The following is an 18,117-nucleotide window of genomic DNA, read 5'->3' as shown; positions in this document are numbered from 1 at the left end:
TTCGCAGCTTGGCATTGGGAAGACTAAACAAAGAAAACCTATGGATTTGATTCAGCCCACCATCTTAACTTGCTATCCACAGAGGATTGACCAGAACTACAAGCAAGAAGTGACAGTCTGCAATGATTTCTGCTTAAGAATTTTCCTTCCCCACTCCTTTCTGTAAAACAGGAAGCCTGAAAGCTTGGACATCACTAACTCTAGCCCTTGAGATGTGTGTGATTACCAATTGCAGAACCTGAAAAGATATTCAGCGGAGGCAAAAATCACTGACAGAATGTATTTATAGCCTGAAGCTTTTATGCAGGGAGAAGTTAGGACACAGTGCCCACTGGTGGCTGAAAGTAGACAGATTATTCTGAGTATTAATATACATTAATTACTGGAGTCATTATGAAGTGAGTATTCCAAAAAAAAATGGATTAATTTGTTAATTAAGCATAGCCAAGTAGACAGTGGGTCTAAGTGGAAACTAATTTATATTATAATCAATTTTGAAAACTCTTTTATAAAAACATGTCTTTGGCTTGGCGTTGTGCCCCATGCCTGTAATCCCAGCTTCTCAGGAGGCTGAGGAAGGAGGATCGTGTGTTCTAAGCCTGCCTCAGCAAAAGTGAGGTACTACACAACTCATTGAGTCCCTGTCTCTAAATAATTAAATACAGAATAGGGCTGGAGATGTGGCTCAGTGGTTGAGTGCCCCTGAGTTCAATCCCCAGTACTGCCCCCCTCAAAAAAAGTGTCTTTGTGTGTTATCATATGAGATACAATTATGTTTTTAGGACTAGCTTTAGGACCACCATGCACATCATTGTAAAATATATAAAGATCCAATACCTTACGTTATTAAATAATTCAATCTTCCATAACCTGAACACTACCCCACCATAGAAAAAAGAGCAGGTATTATTATCTCCTTCATTTTGCAGATGAGCTAACTGAGCCTTAAAGAAGTTACCTGGGGCTTGGGGTGTATAGGGGTGTAGTCCAGTGGCAGAGCCTGTGTTTCATTTCTAGCACCAAAACAAACAACAACAACAACAACAACAAGAGGCCCCTTGATTTGCCTGGTGGCAGAAGCAGAATTCAGCGTGAGTTATCTGACCTTCACACAGGCTCCTATTATGTTCTGGAAGACAGGAGGCTGCAGTCATATGATCCTGTGAGATAAAATTTTGAATACATCTTTTTCCTTGTGAAAAACAAAAACTCCTTTTTTTTTTTTTTTAAATTTGAGAGCTTTATTGTCTTAGTTAAGTTTGAGGACTATGTTGGCACAGGGTAAGGGATCTTTATTTATCCCATGATGGACACACAAAATATGGTACATCCATAAGATGAAACTGTGTGAGAGGGCTGAAGTACTGATACATACTGTATTATGGATGGAGCTTGAAAATGCTGGCCTGAGAGAAGCCAGTCACCAAAAGGCCACAGAGGACATGATTCCATTCCTATGAAATAACCGGAATAAGCACATCCATAGAGAAAGAAAGTAGGTTAGTGGCTGCAAGGGGCTGGGCTGGGAGGAATGGAGTGACTGTTAATGAGTGTGGGATTTTCTTTTTGGGGTAATAAAAATGTTCTGGAACTAGATAGAGGGAATGGTTCCAACAACATTGTGGATATAGTAAATGCCGCTAAAGGTTTTAAAATGGTAAAATTGGTAAATTGTGTTATATGTGTTTTATACAATGAATAAAAATGTCAACCTACCATGGAGTTGTTTTTGTTTTGTTTTTTTAACTTTTAGCCTTTGAAAAATGATGGAAGATGCACTCTAAACCATCTCTGACTCTCTTGCCCAGATATCTGCCTGTCCACTAAGCAGGTCTGAGATGGCCTGGTGTGTCTTGCATCACAAATGCAATCCAGCCAGGGGACTGTGGCTGTGCCCTGCCGTTGCCCCTGCCCTGAGCTTGCGGTAGGCCTGATTGAACTGCTTGCTTACAATCAATTTGTGGGGCACTGCGGTCACTGATCTGTGTGACTTTTCGCAGGTGAGTTCCTTGCTGGATATCAGCCAATAGAACACTCCAACCTTTTGGATCTGGCTTCCTCAAGCCTGAAGTGTCAGTGCTGATCTGTAAAAGAAAAAGAGGTTTGACTATAATTGCATTTAACATTCACAGAGAAGCAGAACAGACTGACTCTGGGAGCTCTCCTACTTCCATAACTCCTCCCCAAAGCTGACCTCGTCCAGGCAGTTACCTGCAGCTATCACTGGAGACTTCCTCAGTCCTGACCACACCTCTCTTTCTGAAGCCTAGAATGGACTCGTTCTTTTAGAGGCATCAAGCCAAGTGCCCATCTTGTACATAAAGTCCTGGAGGCCTCAAGGAGCCCTCAATCATAGCCCCTTTCCCCCCCTTCCTGGTAAGCTGCACCCACACACTTGGGCTTCCATCTGTGCATCCCTACTTTCTGCTTCCAGGTTCTGAATGATCACTCTGCCTGGTGTCCCTATGTTACCCCTGGACCAAATCCTAGACTGCCCCTACCTTGTGGATGGGAGATACTCCTTCTCCATTTGACTCTAGACTACTCTGAGCAGTAGTGAGGTGTTGCTCAGTCCTTTGGTGGTCACATCCTTCCAAGGTTAGGGCCCAGGTGGCCCATCATGGGCCTGTTATGTCTCTTAACTGAAGACAATTTGGACTCTGGGAGCCGGTTTTGAGGGAAGTGATAGCAATCTTCATGTGATTTTTGGAGCAGAGAGAAGAACCATGGGGTTCCACAGAAATTGGGGCCCAGAAGGTTCAGAGAAAGGTGGGGCAGGGCTATAGTGACTGAGTGACTGCTAGCTCTGTGCCTGGATGTGTCACATCAATATTCATGAATCCTTGTGAGTTTCAAGAGACCTTGTCCTCCGCTTCACAGAGGAAGAAACTGAGTCTATGAAATCATCTCTTGGAGGTCATGGGATTGGGATTCAACTCTAAATGGGTTGAATCCTGAAGGCCACATACTTTTTACTTTGCAGCACTAGTGATCAAGGTCACATGCCATCTTGAGTTCATGTGTCCTAGAGACTGCTGAAATGCTTCATAAGTATCTTAGCAAGAACAACTTTGTCCTAATTCTGCAAGTAGTCCTGAGATCCAACTGCTTTCCTTCCAGATAAAAGGTGTGGGAGGTTGGCAAAAGGGGAGGGAGAGGCTGTACTGGGAGACACAGCCTTGGAGATTCGCTGCACTTAGGATGTTAATGCCATGTGACTTTAGAGACCATTAAACACTTTTCAAGGCAAGAAATACTTCCTAGTCCCTACTAAAGAAAAGACTATGTTTCTTTGGGTTTCAGTTTAAATATTATCATTTTGGAGTCTTTTCTGCTCCCAAATTTAAATAAGATCATGAACTCTTCTGTCTTAGAGTGTTATATTTCATTTTCCTCTGTCATATTTATCAGGGCATATAAGTTTATAGTTATCTTTCTATGGTCCTGGCTATGTTTTATGTTCATTAACCCCAAGGACTCTCTATTAGTATATCCTCAAAGAGTAGAACAGGACCTGGCCTCAGATAGGTTCAATAACTATTTTCTGTGCAGATGAATGAACAGAAGCGTGAACTACACTTAGGAGGTATAAGACATTGTCCCTGCTCTAAAGGGCATGCGCATGTGCCAGGGTCATGAACACACAGGGAGTTTAGCCAACCTGTTACACGATAGAGCACCCATTGAGTCCCATAGAGAGGAAGACCACAGAGGGTTCAGATATGGCCACATGTATGAGCCCAGCAGTCTTCAGGGAAGATGTGAGATCTAGGAGGGCCCCTGACATGTACCTGGAATTTATAAATCCTTGCTATTACTATTTTCTCTTCAACAAAGGGCAAAGCAGGCTTGCTGACTAGAAACTAAGGGGCCCTGTAGTGTCTCAGACTAGAAGTGAAGGCCACTGTGGTTTGGGTTTAAATGTGCTGAGTCCGTATTAGTCACTGGCTGACTAAGCTCAGGTTATGAATCTTATGCTGGCTTTGACAGGTATGAGCTTCACTGTCTGGATCTTATTTCCTACAAACATGATTTTTGAGATGGGCTTATAAATGATGGTCATTAAGGCACCTGTGAGCAAGTGGCCCAACCCTAATTGGTTGGCTACATTTAGATATACACATAGATATGTATACTATGAATATCTAACTGCACACAGACAGCAGGATATTTCCCATACAACATGTTCTAAAAATATCCTCTAAAACAATTGATGTCAGAAGTCATTTTGCACTGCAAAGTTTAAGATTTTTAAACTCTTCTTTCATTTTATTTATAAGTAAGGGATCAACAGAAATACTAAAACCCTTGCCAAGAGGGTATTAATTTTTTTGGTATAAATTTGGTATTACAATCTTATGTGTATTATAGTCAGGGACACAGGAGATGAAGTGTTTCATCAATTTCTTCCTGGGCACAAGATAAACAACAGTGAGTTATAATGATATTCATGGCTTAACACAGGTCAGGGTTTATAAGGCACATTTTTCCATTTAAAGAAGCACCTGGAATGCAGAGAAAACCCTACCTGTCACTACCGCTGGGAGAGGGGTCCCCTCATCCAACTCACCCTCAATTTCCTATTTATTACCACAATGCACAATGCACCCCATTTCCTGACCTTGCCTATCCCAGGTGTTGCAGGTTAGGACTGTGAATTACGCTGAGTGAAAAGAATGATTTTTATTTTAGTACCTACTTAGCACATGCATCAATAAATCCCTGATGATGCTATATGACCGATTTGTTAATAAATATATTCTACATTGTGGCAGGAAATGAGGGTCAGGACACCAAGAACTGGCAGCAACACTTTATGAGTAGCACCAGAGCCCAGAGGGATAATTCCCAAAGTCTGAGCCCTGAGTGCAGCATGGTTTTTACTCTGGTATATAAGCAAGTTTGGTTTACTTTTTTTTTAATGTGGTGCTGGGGATTAAACCCAGGGCCTCACACATTCAAGACAATGAGCTACAACCTCAGCCCCTTATAAGCAAGTTTGGGGTACATCAAGGCAAGGGAGTTGGTGCAATTCTATTGGAGGGTGCAGTCTACATTTTGAATATGGGTGCAAGCTTGTAAACAGCCTAGGGACTCTTAGCTCATACACTTAAGGACTTTTACTGCACTAAGGGGATTGTTCTGTCCCTGTTGCTTTGTTTCCTGCTTCTGCTTCTGTGGTTTTCTGTGACAGGTATCCGATAGCCGCTGCAAGCTTCTATGGTTAAATGTCACTATGTAGAGCTGCTGTGAGTCAGCTTGCAAACCACAGCCTGGCAGCTCTTAAACTGCTAAAGTCACAATTTTGCTCCACCACAACATCAGCAGAAGCACATGGCAAATCACATTACATTCACACCATCAGTTCGGATCTGCCCTAAATTTAACATTCCTTCTCCTTTACTTCTAGTTTTTTTTCCTGATCCAGTGTCTGCTTTGGTGATTGTCCTCTAGAGGGCTCCCCCTCACCTGGTATCCTTCCACCCTCTCCTCTCCAGTGAGGCACAGAAGAATTATGAACTGCATAACTAAGGCGTCCATATATATCTGGACTTAATAGGTTTTCTACAAGAGGATGTCTTCATTCTCACATTGAAGATCATAGTACCCAATGAGATATGTTCTTACTCCATCCTTAACATTTATACATAATTTCCTTTTTTAAAAAAATCTTCTACCACTCTAAGAATTCTTGTTACTGTGGTTACGGGATGCAGTAACAGGAGGGAAGATTCCTGGCTGTTTTATTCTCTGCAAATCCTGATCACTGGTAACTATACTAAAAATATCATAAAGGGAAAGAAACCCACGCCTGGACACTTTTCCCACTGCAACTATTTACACCCAAAACAAAAACAAGCCATCATTTCAAAGATAACTAATGTTAACAACATTATTGAGTATGAAGATCGACTGGTTCCACAGGAAGCTTTTGTTCACTCAGTTTCCTTACAACAAACTTCAAAAGAAATAGCCCAGGATCTGAAAAGATGCAAAATATTCACATTAGCTCATCCCCTTCGGTGTAAAGATGGAAAACCTGAAGTGAGCCAGTAAGAAGATTAGAAGCACCGAACTCGAGTGACAGCACTAACAGAGCCAAGGGTCGGATGAAATTGGCAAGGGGCCTTTCTTCTTGATAAGTTATAAGGTCTTTGCATTTATAAGGGCTTGTCATTCCAACAAATGAGTCAGCCACGATACTGTTTGAAATGCACATCCCCTGTTATTTGCCACCTTGCCACCATATGCCATTCCTGCATCTGTCTGATCCTGGTTTTTGTGACAAATGCTAATAAAAATCTAGCCAGCTGATCCAAATCAAGCAGGTTATTGCTCTCAAAGATGATCTACACCAAGTCAGCCTAACACGGTTTCAGTCTCACAGTCTCCGTGGTGGCTGTTAAACTAATAGCAGTGACCCGTTTCCTGGCACGTGGCCTGCTCATCAACCAGCCCTCAGCCTACCCCTTCTCACACTTGACACAGACCAATGTCAGCAGCCAGGGCACTTGCAATTCATTCCCAAGTCTAAATCACAAGAACATGCCAGAATGGCGGAGTCTCCTGCCTGCTGCTACCGTCTTTATGTAGAACACAGGGAACCCAGGATCCAGAATAGAGATTGAAATATTTTCAGAAAAAAAAATGAACTCTCTTGTGTTGGGCCTGACAGAATGTTCCCTATATCCCAAATGTGCTGAAGTCAAGCTGTTCAAGAATGAGGCATATTGGGATCTGACAGTTCTGTGTCTCATTTTTAGAACTTCAAATTGCAATTCAAATCCATGAGCAAAAAGAATGAACACTTTAACCTCCTTTTCTAAAGCCTGATGTCTTAAACCAAAGTGTCTACAGGCCCGTGAGTAGAGCTACCTCATGTTGTGTTGCTTCTCTTATCTGTAGGTAAAGCAGAATTAGGAGCTTTTCACTGGGGCTGCAGGCTGTAGGTAAGTCTGATCCTGTTCTTTACACCCATAAAAAAAGCCCACCCATTAAGTTTATCTCAACCTCTGGCACAACTTGAACTGTTATGTGTGGCACAACCTCCTTGCTATCTCGTTCCCTGCAGCCAGCCCATTCCAAACTCCAGTTCTTTTTTCCTGAGTGATTTCTCTGGAATCTGGCCCCTCTTTTCCATCCCCGTGATACTGCCTTAAGGAAGTCCACCAATCCCTCTGCAGTCCACCACTTGCTCTTCCTGCCTCTTGTCTTGCCTTCCTCCACAGCAGCCAGAGTGATCCTTTTAAGGGACATATCATTTATTATGTCACTCTTTGCTGGCTCCCCACTGCTCTGAGGAACTCATTTAAATCCCCTCTGCTGCATAGCCCTTTGGTCCCACACTTTCCATTTTACACTGGAGTTCATCTACAGAACTTGGCTTGAACAAGCTGTGATCTTTGCTCTTTTCACACTTATCTCTTGTCAGTCTTCCAAGGAATCAGTGGATCCAAGAAGCCCAGGTAAGAGCCCTGTCTATGCTCTGGGAGGAACTCTTACCCCCAGCAGAGCATCTGCTCTCTGGGTCATGTCACTCCACTCATGCACTGCAATGGCTTTCCACCTCACTCAGAATAGCACAAGCAAAGTCCTCCTTAATATCACTGGCTGGACTTGACCCCTATTTCCTCATACCTATAAATGATAGCATTTTTTCAACTAGTGTTATAAAGTCGTGTTATAAAGAATTTGGCGATCCTTTTCTAGATACAAACTACACTTATAGTGATAAATTTAATCACTAATTTTTAGTAATTTAAATTCCAATATGAGTTCAAGGTCCCTTCAATAGGGAATAATTAGAAAAGTAGGAGAATAAATGTCAGGGATGAGAAGAGTAGAAATGAAGGAGTGTGGAAAGAGAGGGATTTGAGATATATATACAAGGCCAGCAAGGTCAGGTTTAGAGGCAGGGATTAGAGATTCAACTATCACAGAGCTATAGATTCAGAAAGGCAATAAACATATGGGTGATGGGTTGGATACCAGACAAAACCACGTCTTTAAATTCATGTGGTGGTTGTTAGTTTTAAATGATAAAATGAATTTATAAATAGTTCATAGAGTCTTCTGGAGAGAGGTGACTTGAATGATGGTTAATAGAAATCAGGAGAAAACTACTTAGTTATTGATGTAACCCAATAATATTTAAGATAGGAGTGTTGACTGGGCTACGGGCCATAGGGGTTAGACTGCCAGGATCTTGTTCTCAGAGAGTATATGTACATGTGTGTGTATAAATGTGTATGTGTGCTATTCCATATGTGTGTGTTTATATGGTATATAGACATATACACATATATATTTGTGGATATATATAGGTTTGTGTGTGTGGTGTGTGTTTTATAATTTATTTTCTAGATCCAAGCTTCTTAGCTGGCCTCTAAAACTAGAATCTCAGTCCACCTTTGAGATTACCTTCAGAGGGTCATCTTTTAAGCACTAATCACCTGATTTCCCTTCACAAAATGCCCTTGTGGCCCTCCACTCTTAACTGAAAGGAGGAATCCAGTCATACTGCCCCAGGTAGCCTTCCCAAGCTGTGATAGGCCTCCTTTCTAGATTGTTCCATTGTTTCTTGTTTCCTGCTTTGCAGCCTGTGCTCAGGCTCCTGTCTCTTCTGGGAATACCCTCACCATAGCCCTGCCATATTTCACAAACCTTTTACCTCCCTTGTAAGCTACACAGCAAGAACAGTTTACGAAGACTTTTTTTTAACTTCCTCAATTAGACTTTTCCTACTGCCAAAGCACATCATTCGTAACTTTCTATGACACTATTTATATCTTGTTCAATATTACAGCCTTTACATATTTGTCTCTTGTTTTTGAGAGTAGGATCTAAGCCACTTTCTATTACAAAGGAAGACAGCTTTTCTTTTCTTTTCTTTTAACTACATGAGCAATCTATCTGTATTTGTTGACGTGAATTCCATGTATGCCTTAACCCTGGATCTTTGGCTCTGACAACCAACGGCTCCCACACAACATGCAGGTGTGGGAGGAGAATCTGCTGTCCTGGGAGGGCATCTCACAGCCCAGGTTCTTCCAGATGGTCCTCTCACTTTCTATTCCTTGGCCACTCTATCCCTGCAAGTGAGAATTCAATTTGTCATCACTCTCGTTTTCAATGGTGGCAAAGTTCCCAGGTTTTTAAGTCTAAATTTTAAATTATGAGTAAAAGTTGGTTTTAAAAAACCCCATACTAGACCTGCAAAGAACAACCTCATTAATTCAAAAATTAAAAAATAAATTTAAAAAAAAGCCTGAGGCTAGGAGTCAAGGTACAATATGAGGAAGAGATAATAAATAATTCATAGTTTGAAGAGTATCTCAAAACTGGTGAGGTTTCTTTTATATTTTCTTTTTACTTTAGACAAAAAGTGCTATCCCCTCCAAAAAAGAAAAAGAAAAAGAAAAAAGAAAAAGAAAGAAAGAAACGTGCCCCACTCCCAGCTGATTAATTTGCAAATGAATGAAATAACACCACTGTCCTTAATTCCAGCTGATGGCACCAGCATTTCCATTTTTGCTAAATGCCTTTCTCATTCATCCAAGTTTGAACCCTTAAAGATACCTATGGCTCTGTCCCCTCTCTCATTTGAAGTAAAAAAGCTTTTGGGAGGACCCATCTCCTCCTCTACTTTAGTGTGCACACAGAGGTAGTTTTGGAGTCTGGGGAAGGGAATTAACAAGGGGCTGTGTTATGGTTTGGGTGTGAGGAGTAGCCCAAAAGCTCATGCGTGAGACAGTGCAAGAGGTTTAGAGGAGAAATGCTTGGGTTATGAGAGCCTTAACTCAATGAATTAATGCCATGATAAGATTGACTGAGTGAAAACTGAAAGAGGGTAGGTTGTGGCTAGAGGAGGTAGGTCACTGGGGACCTGGCTTTGGGGTATATATTTTGTATCTGGCAAGTGGAGTCTCTCTCTGCTTTCTGATCATCACATGAGCCACTTCCCTCCACCACACTCTTACACCATGATGTCCCTGCCTCACCTGGAGCCCTGAGGAATGGAACCTGTTGTCTACAGACTGAAACCTCTGAAACTGTGAGCCCCCAAATAAACTTTCTCTCCTCTATAGTTCTCTGGTGGGATCCTTTAGTCACAGCAACCAGAAAGCTGACTAAACAGGCTGCAAAAGGCAACGAGGTGACAATAACAACATCACAATAACAAAAAGTAATGGGAAGGCTTTTATATGTGCCAGGCCTTATCACAAGTAACCTGAGAGAATTAACTCATTACAAGGGCCCTTGAGCAACCCTTGTATTTAGGTCCTGGTTATGAGGATTCTGTCCACTTGACAGATGAGGCACAGAGGAGAAGCAGACCACCTACTGCCAGGAAGTGTAGAGTTGAGAGGTAATCCCAGGTCAGTCTGGCATTCATAACCACTAAGCTGCAAGCCTCTTCCATAATGTCATCACCCAGGAAATGCAGAGCAGAACTGCAGCTGGGGGTGGGGGGGAGAACTGCCCTCTGGCATGGAACCAGGGTAGATGCTGCTTCACACGGAACCAGAGCAGGAAGGAACAGGCAGGGAAAGGGCATCAGAGAAGAAAAAGGAAGGGCTGTGGGGTGTGCGTGCATGTGTGGTGTGTGTGTGTGTGTGTGTGTGTGTGTGTGTGTAAGACAAAAGCTTTCAGAAAAGGCTGGTACTATAGAAGCTAAGTGCTAGGCCTCTGCCAGGGCCAGAAAGGATGGCCAAGGTGGAAGAAGAAGAACTGGTTAGTAAATTAAATGTGAGCCAGCAGCTGCCTTGGAAAGGGAGGACCAGGGGCACTTCAAGTGGAAACTGCACAGAGTAACCCTACGCTGTGCAGCTGATATCTCAACTGTAAACTACTTGTACCTGAAACTCCCTTGTCAGGTAACACAGAACCTCTTATGCATCAATCTTACTGCTCCACCTCTTTCTTTCAAGAGTTGAGCCCCAGTTCTCCTTTCATGCTTCTCTACTGACTGAAGGTAAAATGCAGGGTTTTCAGCAAATGGCTTCCTCATGTTGATTCTGGAGTAATAGGGATTATGAACACGGCCCACATATAAAAGGAGACAAAAGCAACAAAAATAGCTAAGGGAGAAATTTCAAAATTTCTGGCAAGTGTGAGATGTTTTCAGAGTATTGTCAATTACGGATGATAATGTAAGTGGATTTAGACTTCTTTTTCTCACTGTCATTTTTCTAGGCCTTTTGCATGGAGAATTCAATAGGAGTATCTGAGTCTGGGCTTGGATTGGATCCTAGAAAAACAATGATCTTCAGCTTTGCCTAAGAAGAGCACCCATGGGATTCTCATCCATTTCAAAGCCTGCTTCCAGACCTCTCTTGGCTGGTCCCCTGGAGCAACAGATCTGGGATGCCTGACATACATGCTTCAAAATTCTGTCATCACCCTTGGCTCTTACTCCAGTTCTGGGCACGGCTGATGAAGAATGGAGGGTTTTCCCACCTAGAAACTCAATACAATCTCCTTCAAAATACCAATGACATTCTTCACAGAACTAGAAAAAACAGTTCTAAAATTCATTTGAAAGAATAAAAGACCCAGAATAGCCAAAGCAATTCTAGTCCAAAAAGAAATGCTGGACGCATGACAAAACCTGACTTCAAATTATACTACAGAACTATAGTAACAAAAAACTGCATGGTACCAGCATAAAACAGACACATGGACCAGTGGTTCAGAATAGAAGACACAGAGACAAACCCACACACATCTACAGTCCTCTGATTGTTGACAAAGTTGCCAAAAACATACACTGAAAAAAAGACAGCCTATTGAACAACTGTTGGTGCTGGGAAAACTAGTTATCTATATGTGGAAAAAATAAACTAGACCCTTATCTCTTACCCTACACAAATATCAACTCAAAATTGATCAAAGACCAAGGAATTAGACCAGAAACTATGCAACTCCTAGGAAAAAATATAGGGTCAACCCTCCAGCCTATAGGCACAGGCAGTGACTTTCTTAGTAGGATACCTAAATCTCAGAAAATAATGACAAGTGTTAATAAATAGAATGGTATATAATTAAAAAGCTTCTGTTCACCAAAGGAAACAATTAGGAATGTGAAGAGAAAAACCATAGGATGGAGAAAATATTTGCCATCTATTTTTTTCTGACAGAGGATTAATATCCAGAGTATATAGAGCACTAAAAAAAAAAAAAAACCCCAAAAAACCCCTTCAATTAGTAACTGGGTTAATGAATTAAACAGACACATCTCAAAAGAAGAAATACAGATGGTCAACAAATATGTGAAAAAATGTTCAGCATCATTAGCATTTAGGGAAATGTTAAATTGAAACTACAATGACATTTCATCTCACATCAGTCAGAATGGCCATCATTGAGAATACAAATAATAATAAATACTGGAGAAAAAGGAACTTTTATACCGTTGGTGGATTTGCAAATTAGTACAACCACTATGGAAATCAGTGTGGAGGTTCCTCAAAAGACTAGGCACAGAACTACCACATGACCCAGCTATTTTCCTTGGTGTTTATCCTAAAAATTTAAAGTAATTGTAATATAGTGATACATGCAAACCATGTTTATAGTGGCATAATTCACAATAGCCAAACTGTGGGATGTGACAAGGTGTCCACTAATGAATAAATGGATAAAGAAAATGTGATATATATAGACACAATAGAATTTTATTCAGGCATAAAGAAGAATAAAATTGTATTATTGTTATTTATAGGAAAATGGATGGAACTTGAGAACATTATATTAAAGGTCAAGGTTGTATGTTTTCTCTCTCAGATGTGGAAGGTAGAGAGGAAAAAAGAAAAGAAAGGTGAGGGGGGATTCAGTTGAAGAAAGAGACCAGGAATGGGAAAATGGGAGACAGGGATAAGTGCTGGGAAGTGATATTGGCCAAATTATATTGTTATATTGTGTGCACGTATGAATATGTAACAACAAATCCCACCATCATGTACAACTACAATGCACCAGTAAAAATATGTGGAAAGAGATGGGAAAAAAAAGAATGGAGGATTGCCTTCCTTTCCTATCTGGCCCCAAACCATCCTTTTGTTTTCAGGAGATCCTCCACACCCCTTCAGTTGTCTCTGTGATCCACGCCCTTGCCCTTGACTTTCTTAGTTCTTCCTGAGCCACTGCTTTTGTTGCTGTCTGGGCTGCCAACAACATATTTGCTGGCCAGTAGTTAAGCAGGCAGTGTTGTTGTATAAGGGAAGAGCAGAGCCCAGGTCCCTTATTACTATTCTAGCTGAGTTTTCACTTAAGGAAGCAACTGTTTGCTAGTGGCCAAGTGTTCTTGGTGGATTAAGAACTCTTTCTATGGCTGGTGCCGTGGTGCATGCCCATAATCCCAGCAACTCAGGAGGCTGTGGCAACTGGTTCACAAGTTCAAAGCCAGCTTCAGCCATTCAATGAGACCCAAGGCAATTTAGTGAGACCCTATCTCAAAATAAAAAATAAAAAGGGCTGGGGATATGGCTCAGTAGTCAAGCGCCCCTAATTTTAATCTCCAGTACCAAAAGAAACAAACAAACAAAAACAGCCTCTTCCATCAGTTTTCCATGAGTAAACACAGCCCTTCTTTGCATTGAAAATGTGGGCTCTGGAGTCCCATCATCTTGAATGGGATCCTGGATCTACTATTTATTAGTAGTATAATTTAAGGTAAGTTACCTGACCTCTGGAGGCCTCCATTTTTCTCATCTGTAAAATTGGAAAGAGAATAACAACAGCCACATAAATTGTGGTAATAATTAAATGAGGTAATCTATATATTGAGTTTAAAACAGTGCTTGGCACCTAGTAATTAATAAATGTGAGCTATTAATACCAGCTTTCTCTAATAGTTTCTGACACACACCCACCTTTTCCTGTTTAAAGCTCATATTCCCTGAAATAAAGACAGGGATTAAAAAAAAAGAAAAAAGAAATTACTGGATGACAGCTGTGTCACAGGCCTAGGAAACAGCCAGTTCATATTGGGAAAGAATGGAATAGATTCCAAGCAAGAGACTGTAGCTAAAAGATGGATGATATTAGGTATCAAAGGAAGAAAGACTGTCTCCTCTCCTTTCCTCTTCACCCCTAGTGAAAACAAAGAGAATCTGTGATTCCAGGGAAAAGAGGAAGCTGTCCAGGAAAAGTTTCATATTAATAATATTTCTACTTCGTAATCCTGAAAATATTGTTTTTCAGGAATGTTCAACTTTTATAGACAAAGCAGGAAATACTAAACTATGATAGAAGACACATGTTATTATCCTTAACTATAAAGAAGTTGATGGATCTGGGAATATTTAGAAAGAACAATAGACTACAACTAAGTGGGGTTTATTCTGGGAATGCATATAGGAATATCTGGTTCCACAAAGGACAATCAAAAATCTCATTGATTGCATTAACCAATGCAGAAAAAGCATCTGAAGAAATCCAACATCCATTCATGATTAAAAACTCTTACTGAACAAGAAATGGAGGGGAACTTGATCATCCTGATAGAGAGCATTGACAAAAACACTATAACATCATACTTGAAGGAAGAATATTTTCCTCTTAAAACTAGGAACAAAGCAAGAATGTTCCCTCTCATCAATCTTATTTGACATCATATTGTAAATCCTAGTAAGTGAAATAAGATAATACAAAGAAATAAACAGCATGCAGATTGAAAAGGAAGATATCAACACTGCATTTGCAGGCTGGGGTTGTGGCTCAGTGCTAGAGAACTTGCCTCGCATGTTCAAGGCCCTGGGTTCGATCCCCAGCATTGCATAAATAAAATAAACAAAATTGAGGTATATGTCCATTTACAGCTAAAATATATATATTTAAATAAAAAGCTGCATCAAGGAGCATGGTTTTCTATTTAGGACACTTCTAGTAAGTTAGTGAGGTCAGAATAGATATAAGGTCAACCAAAAAAAATCGATTATATTTCTATATACTAGCAATAAATAACTGGAAATCAAAAAAATTTTAAAAGCCCAGACATGGATTTTTAAAACCACAGAATGTCAATGAAAGGAAGAATTTTTAAATATGGTAAAGATGCTAATCCTCCCCAGGTTGATCTATAAATTCAATGCAATTCAATTAAAAATCCCAGATTTTAAAATAGACATAGGTGTATTGATTTTAAAATGTATACGGAAAAGCAAAAGAACTAGATAGACAAAACAGCTTGCAAAAGAAGAGTGAAGCTGGAGGACTTGGGTACCTCATTTTAGGATTAACTCTAAACTACAGTAATTAAGATGGTCTGACGCTGTCCAGGGGACACACACACACATATCAATGGGATGGATGGATTAGAGAGTTCAGAAATAGGGCCACCTGAGTGTGGTTAATGGATTTTGACAAAAATGTGAAGTAGTTTTATGAAAAAAAGGATAGACTTTAGAACAAATATTGGAAAAACTGGACACCTGTATGCAAAAAGGTATGAGCCTAAGCCTCATACCTTATAGAAATTACCCTAAAATGGATCACAATTGATCCACAAGAGGATCATAAAATGTAAAATTGTAGTATTTTTTTAAGAAGAAAACAAAGGAGAATTCTTTGTGATTTGGAGTTAAACAAATAGTTCTGAGATAAGACACAAAAACCACAACTAATCAAAAAATTACAAAGTTAGACTCCATAAAACATTTAAATTGTTGTTTTGGGAAAAACTGTTAACAGGATGAAAAGTAAGTTACAGACTAGAAGAAAAAAAATTGTGTGCAATAAAGGACTTATATTTAGAATATATAAAGAACTCTCAAAACTCAACAATAAGAAAACAAAAACCCCAGTTAACATAAAGGACAAAAGACTTAAACAGATATTTCACCAAAAAGAATATAGAGAAGGTAGATAAGAACAGGAATAGATGTTTGCTATCATTAGTCATTAGAGAAATGCAAATTAAATCATGATGGAAGACTACTACACACCTGTACAATGGCTAACCTGCAAAAACCAAACCAACAAGCCAAAACAATAAAGAAACAGAAAAGTACCTACAATATCACATGCTGAAAACAACAGAGCACAACTGGAACCCTCGCACATCGTTGGTGGGACTGTGAAGCACCACAGTTTGACATTTTGTTATAAAGTCAGACATACACTTAACATATGACCTAGTAATCTCACAGCTAGGTATTTACCCTGGAAAAACAAAGTCTTAGGTTCATTCAAAATCCTATACACAAATATTTATAGTAGCTTTATTCATAATCACCAAAACCTGGAAGTTACCTGAATGAATTGAGCCAGTGAATGGATTAACAAACTGTGGACAATGCCCAACATTAGAATACTCATGAGAAAATAAAAAGGAAGACAAGTGGCCACCAGGGATTACATATGGAAGAAGGGTGTGACTTCAAAGGGGTGGCACCAGAGAGCTTTGGGGGTGATGGATCTATACTGTATTCTTACGGTGCACAAATCCATGCATATGTTATAATTCACAGACCCATCACCTTCCCTGAGAAAAAAAGTCAATCTTACAATATGAAAATTTGAAAAATGAAAACAAAATTTAAATTACTAAGAAAATTTGGCAAATGAAAGACAGAAAAGAGATGGAGCAAAGAGTAGGGGCACTGGTGACCCCATTTCATATAAGAGAGGGTCAGAGCACACTGTCAAATGCTGACCACAACCAATGGAGGCTCAAGTGTATTATTTAAAGATCAAAGGCAACCACAAGAGGAAGTCAAAATAGCACAGTAAGAACCAAAAGTAAGGAAGAAGACAGGGAGGAGAAGGTGAGAGGTGATATAAGGGAGTTCAATCCCCATCTCTCATAGCAGCAAGTCAATAAATGATGTCTCAGTGTGATAAAGAAAGAAATAACAGTGTTGTCATATTATTTAGAGATTAAAATTTAAACTCACCCCTCGCCCTCTTCAAGTTTATCATCTCTTCTATTCCGGAAGGCAAAAAGAGCAAGCACCTAACTCACTCAACCAGGGCTCACCTACAGACTGTTTTCTCCTTCATTACCACTTTGTGCACTACTTCATTTTTTAAACCATGGCATTTATTTGCCATGCCCACTGGGCCACTCACTAAGTTCTAATCTCTGTTCATTTGCAGAACAGTAAAAATATATCTCAGGTCAACAAATGGTCAGGTTCTTCCCAGCCCATGTGACCACGCTTATCGTGTCCCAGGGTCAGGGAGATCCATTATCCAAACATTTCAACATCCAAAACAACAATGCCTCTTATTTTTCTTAAGGACAAGGACAGTCTCTCCTGAGGTTTCATCTTGAATTCAAACTCAGTTGTCTAAAGGCCTAGTCTGTGTGCACATGGGGCCTTCATGGAATAGGTTAATGGGCCAGGAGTTACCACTGGCCAAAAAGCTAATATGAACAGGCTCTGGGAAGAATAAGTCTCCTGGGATTATGTCCCTCAGGGCTGCTGTAGGGTGCCAGGATGACATCTTGCTCCCATCCCGCAACTACCAGACCCTTCAATCACTACATGGCACAATTATTGCAAAACACCTAGATAAATTTTCCATGAATGTCATCAGTCCCTCCTCTGGTTAAGAATGTACAATGTCTCTGTCTGACTCAAATATACCATCTCCACGAAGTGCTTTTTGAAAACTCACCTGCTGATTCTCCCCAAACAACAGCGAAATAGTCCTATAATTGCAAACATTTGCAGCTTACAAGTCTTTTTGTATATTTATGATGTATGGGTTTCACAGCAGCGTGGAGGGGCAAATGTCAGTTCCTTTGTTTTCCACTCCAGAAGCCCAGAGACTGCTGCACACCATGGATTCAGTATATATTTATTTGACTTTTTGGACTTAATAAGCACAACATTTTGTCTTAAAGTTCTCTATAAAAACAGCCTCAAGTTGTTGTTTTTTAGGATGGAAATATCTATAAAAATATACAACAAATGAACAATATCTAAAATAAGCAAATATATGACAAATAGCAGGTAGCACAAATTTATGCTTATAGGTCAAAACAAAGAGGAAGGCAGGTTTAAGGTTGAAATACCCCCATCCTTTTTCCTTATGTATTTTTTCAAACCTATTTTGCAAAGTTGTATTTATTTTCTTAGAAAAATAGTCAGTACATCCATATGCATA

General features: G+C 40.1%; 1 long non-coding RNA gene across 1 annotated transcript; it reads right to left on the bottom strand.

The window, feature by feature from the left end:
- Positions 1–582: 582 nt before the first annotated feature.
- Positions 583–17,105, bottom strand: LOC144373766 (uncharacterized). The gene is made up of 3 exons (XR_013433317.1): positions 16,899–17,105; positions 1,376–2,084; positions 583–1,160 (listed from the first exon to the last, which is right to left on the bottom strand). It is a non-coding gene; the product is annotated as an uncharacterized LOC144373766 (long non-coding RNA).
- Between the last annotated feature and the right edge of the window lie 1,012 nt (positions 17,106–18,117).

This window comes from Ictidomys tridecemlineatus, unplaced genomic scaffold (assembly GCF_052094955.1).
Source record: "Ictidomys tridecemlineatus isolate mIctTri1 unplaced genomic scaffold, mIctTri1.hap1 Scaffold_48, whole genome shotgun sequence".
Lineage (NCBI taxonomy): Eukaryota > Metazoa > Chordata > Mammalia > Rodentia > Sciuridae > Ictidomys > Ictidomys tridecemlineatus.
This window is presented reverse-complemented; position numbering and strand designations above follow the sequence as displayed.